This window comes from Nycticebus coucang, chromosome 20 (genome assembly GCF_027406575.1).
Source record: "Nycticebus coucang isolate mNycCou1 chromosome 20, mNycCou1.pri, whole genome shotgun sequence".
Classification (NCBI taxonomy): domain Eukaryota; kingdom Metazoa; phylum Chordata; class Mammalia; order Primates; family Lorisidae; genus Nycticebus; species Nycticebus coucang.
The window spans coordinates 33,323,238-33,328,535 of NC_069799.1; the positions used below are offsets into that span (position 1 = coordinate 33,323,238).

The 5,298-nt window shown below is 43.4% G+C and overlaps 1 pseudogene; it reads right to left on the reverse strand.

The window, feature by feature from the left end:
* Positions 1 to 199: 199 nt before the first annotated feature.
* LOC128572955 (tropomyosin alpha-3 chain-like) lies at positions 200 to 2,104 on the reverse strand (annotated as a pseudogene).
* Positions 2,105 to 5,298: the final 3,194 nt, after the last annotated feature.

A 5,298-nucleotide genomic window follows, 5' to 3' on the forward strand; every position in this document is an offset into this window, starting at 1 on the left:
GCTTTCTCCAGCACAGACTGTTGCAAAGTACAAGGGTATGGCACTTTTTGACATAGCAGCTTCAGACCCAGAAAGGGTAATGAGATGAGTTTCATATAACTAAATGAGTGGCAAAAACAATTTTCTTTAAGAAGACAGGAGAGCAGTTATGTGGTCCACTCAACATAAGGAGCACATGATCCATTCTCTAAGTCCTTGGCAAGGGGGTAGAGACAGGATAAATATCTGGTCTCAGAGGTCTTACCATCTTAATTTGGTCACTTCTAAGGAAAAAAATAAAAGTTGTCCAAAGATATCTTAAAGCTGAAAACCTCACAGCATGTTTTTGTTGTTTGGCTAACTCCTCCTGGGATCATCTTGCTGGTTTGTCTGGTACTTTGAGAAGTGAGGTTGTCCATAGAGGAGTCTCTCCCTGGGCTCTGGTGCTCAGTAAGGCAGGCCCATACCTTCCCCCCCCCTCTTTTAAGAAGAGGGCAATATGAATTAAACTGAAAAGTCATCTTTCAAAAGTGAGAAAGGGATTAGATTGCTGCTTCAAGAGCTGGGGAAGTATCTGGAATGTTTTACAAATGGTTGCCAGAACAACAAAAAAAGGTAGTTACAAAATGTGTACATCACAACATGCTTTTAAAGACATTTGGCATTGTGCTGACGTTCCCTTAAATGTTGTTCCCGAGGATGCTCAGCCTCTAGCCCAGCTGGAATTTCTAGGAAGAGACAGAGATAGTTTGCCAAAAAAGACATGGCAGTGGGGTGGGTAGGGGATGGAGGGGGCGGAGAAAGGAGAAAGCAGCCTTCCAGTTAAAGATCAGCCCTCAGTTTAAAGGTCAGCTTCAGGCAGGCTGGCCTCAGGAGGAGTCAGGGTCAGAGGGAGAAGTGGCGCAGGGGGGACTGGGATGTTCTAGTCATTCAGGTCAAGCAGAGTCCGGTCCAGCATCCTTTGTGTACAGAGATGCTCCTCTTTGGTACATTTCAGTTTATCTTCCAAATCATCGATTGTCTTTTCCATCTTGGCTACAGATCTCTCAGCAGACTCAGCACGGGTCTCTGCCCCCTTGAGTTTATCAGTAAGAGTCTTTATCTCTTCCTCATATTTGTCTTCTTTGTGAGAATACTTTTCTTTCTTTCTTTCTTTTTTTTTTTTTTTTTGTAGAGACAGAGTCTCACTTTATGGCCCTCGGTAGAGTGCCGTGGTGTCACACAGCTCACAGCAACCTCCAACTCCTGGGCTTAAGCGATTCTCCTGCCTCAGTCTCCCGAGCAGCTGGGACTACAGGCGCCCGCCACAACGCCCGGCTATTTTTGTTGCAGTTTGGCCGGGGCCGGGTTTGAACCCGTCACCCTCGGTATATGGGGCCGGCGCATTACTGACCGAGCCACAGGTGCCGCCCTTGAGAATAATTTTCTTCAGCAGTGTTCAGACACCTGAGGTTCTGGTCCATCAGTCTGATCTGCTCATCCATCTCTCGGCACCGAGACTCCACCAGCTCGGCTTATTCCTCTGTGCGTTCTAAGTCTCCTTCAATAATGACCAACTTAAGGGCCACCTCTCGATATTTCCTATCTGCCTCTTCTGCAATATGTTTCGCTTCTTCGAGCTGGATTCCCTGCAGTTCCATCTTCTCTTCATCTTTTACGGCCCGGTTTTCAATAACCTTCATACCCCTCTCACTCTTGTCAGCAGCTTTTTCTGCTTCCTCCAACTTTTGCAGGGCAGTGGCTAGGCGCTCTTGGGCACGATCCAGCTCCTCTTCAACCAGCTGGATCCTGCGGTTCCAGGAGGCCACCTCAGCCTTGGCCTGCTTCCGGGTCCACCTTTCTCCCTCCACTTTCCGCTGGAGACACTTGGCTCTGTCCTCTGCATCATCGGCCTGCTGCTGCGGACCTTGATCTTGCGCAGGAAGGATAAGGACAAATGGCCAGAAGAAATCAACACCCAGGTAAACTTTTCTGTCTGGGAAGAGGGTATCCCTAGGAAAGTCCCCAGGACCACTTCATCTGAGGTCTACTTTCAATCTGAAGCTCAACCACCACAAAAAGCCTATACCCTTTTAAACATGAAGCATTAATAGACATAGTCCCTTTGATGGACAACTTTATGGGGTATGGGCCCATGAGGCCCTACCAATCTTCATATAACACCCCTATAGTTTTCATTGAAAAGCCTGGAACAGATGACTACTTACTGTCCAAGACCTAAGGGTAGTAAATGAAGTAGTATCGGATTCTCATCTGATGCTACCTAACCCTTCTATTCTTTTGAAATTGTATCTTTAATATACAATTACTTTGTGTTCTACTTGGTGTCTCTCTGCCTGTATCCCCACGGATACACGCTCCATTTTCAGTCCATTTTGTACTTGATAACAGGAGACTTGCACAAAAACGAGTTTGGTGGAAGAGAGAAGTAATCCTTGGCTTTCTCTGTCCTCTGATTCCCCTTTGCAGATGTTAGGTTTATCAAGTGAGCTGGAGCAGTGGTGGGTTTCTGACTAGTTTTCACCAAGAATGTTTCTTATCCTATAAAGATAATCATCTCATTTTTTTTTATTTTTTATTTATGTATTTATTTACTTATTTTTTGCAATTTTTGGCCGGGGCTGGGTTTGAACACACCACCTCTGGTATATGGGACCAGTGCTCTACTCCTTTGAGCCACAGGCGCCACTCATCATCTCATGTTTTGCAGCAGTGACTTTTCTGCCTTAATTTTTTTCCTTGGCTTTCACAAATTTGTGCTGTGAAAATAAGAAATGCTACAAATACAGATGAAAGTCAATTTGTTACCCAAATACCAAATGGTAATAACCCTTACTTTTTAATCTTTTTCTCATTATAAAGAAATTCATTTGAGGGCGGCACCTGTGGCTCAGTTGGTAAGGCGCCGGCCCCATATACTAATGGTGGCGGGTTCAAACCCAGCCCCGGCTGAACTGCAACCAAAAAATAGCTGGTCGTTGTGGCCGGCGCCTTTAGTCTCACCTACTCGGGAGGCTGAGGGAAGAGAATCGCTTAAGCCCAGGAGTCGGAGGTTGCTGTGAGTTGTGTGATGCCATGGCACTCTACCGAGGGCCATAAAGTGAGACTCTGTCTCTACAAAAAAAAAAAAAAAAAAAAAGAAATTCATTTGAGATCTGCCACCGTGCACTTCCAGTGGCAGCAGCGTTCAAACAACTCTGCAAGGTTTTCTAATCTTGGTGTATCAGGGCCTCACAGTTGTGTTTTCATTCACATGTGTTGGTGTCTTGCTGGGTGATGTTTATTTTTGTTCTTGGATGGTGTTTTGTGGGTTTTCTTTTTTTTCTTTTGAGACAGAGCCTCAAGCTGTCACCCTGGGTATAGTGCCGTGGCGTCACAGCTCACAACAACCTCCAACCTCCAATTCTCTTGCCTAAGCCTCCCAAGTAGCGGAGACCACAGGTGCCCACCACAACGCCTGGCTGTTTTTTTGGTTATAGTTGTTATTGTTGTTTTGGTAGACCCAGGCTGGATTTGAACCTGCCAGCTCTGGTGTATGTGGCTGGCACCTTAGCTGCTTGAGCTATAGGTGACGAGCCAAGAATTAGAACAATCTTATCTGAAAATCTTGGTTACCAACTCTTGGGTCTAACATCATGACAGTGTACCAGTTTATATGACATTGTCTGTGAGGGAGTAGTTAGCCAGTGAACAAAAGTAACTGTATTGGAAAACCTTCTTTACTCCCCTGATATGGCCCCCAATGACATTTTTGTTGTCTGAAGATAAAGGAAATATTGGGAAAAAATAGACAAGTAGTGATATTGAGAATATCAAGTGTAATACAACAACAGCTTTGATGGAATTCAAAGGAATAAAAGAATTCCAAAATCACTTGGAAGAGTACATTAGGCACTGGCATCAGGATATAGCTTCCCAAGGGGAGTACTTTGAATATGAATATAGTGATATTTAGGAATGAGATATGTAGCAGAGTCTACCATAAAAAAGGCAAATTACATAGATTTTCATGAGGAGAAAATCTCCCCTTTTCTCCAATGTCACTTTATTCATAGATGACTCTGTTAAGAGTTAGTGTTGGGCGGCGCCTGTGGCTGAGTTCGTAAGGCGCCGACCCCATATACCGAGGGTGGCGGGTTCAAACACGGCCCCGGCTGAACTTCAACCAAAAAATAGCTGGGCGTTATGGCGGGTGCCTGTAGTCCCTGCTACTTGGGAGGCTGAGGCAACAGAATCGCTTAAGCCCAGGAGTTGGAGGTTGCTGTGAGCTGTGTGATGCCATGGCACTCTACCCAGGGCCAGAGTCTCTACAAAAAAAAAGAGTTAGTGTTTATTCTTTTGGATAATTCCTATGAATTTATAAATGGACATATTTTTATAAGAATAGGTTATATCATTCTCTATTGTTCTTTTAATTACTATTTTCCAAGATGTAGTTAATTGATATCTATGGCAGTTTGAGATCAGAACTGAAGCCTATTTCATAAATTCTCAGGCCTGCTCTCTATTAGTAGCTCATCAATTCTTACTGTTAAACTTCATGTCCCAACACAACTATAACATGTAAACTAAAAATTGTATTGCACATGTAGCTTGTATTTGAAGAAATGTTCTGATTTTAAACTGATTTCTTGTTTATCATCATTAAATTATTCTCATCTACCGGAATGATAAAATGCTATCTTACAACTACAAGGAGAGCTGTGGGTTTGGTAAACTCAAAGTGAGGATGAAGAAGTGAAGAGACATCAGACCTGTAACCCACACATGCAGTTACAACAAATGTTATTGTATAAAATGCAAAATTACCTAAATTTAAATACTCAAAACCATTAATGTTTATCTCATGCTCTGTAATCTGGAAATTATTTGGCAAAGTACAAAAGAAAGCCATGTGCTATTTTTTTTCCTACATCAAAATTTAGTACACTTATAAATATTGGATAATCCCAGTGTCAAATGCCTATAAAAATGTGTAAATAAAATAGAACAAATGTGGCCAGGCACAGAGGCTCCCACCTGTAATTCTAGCACTCTGGGAGGCAGAGACAAGAGATTGCTTGAGCTCAGGAGTTTCTGACTAGCCAGCAGAAGGAAACCCTGTCTCTACTGAAAATAGAAAAACTACCCAAGGCTGGTGGCATACCCCTGTAGTCTCAGCTGCTCAGGAGGGTGTGGAAAAAGAATTGCCCTAGCTCAACTGTTTGAGGTTGCTGTGAGCTATCATGATGCCATGGCACTCTAGCCAGGGTGACAGAGTGAGACTCTATCTCAAAGAAATATACACAATAAATGTCACACAAATGGCAATAAATAATT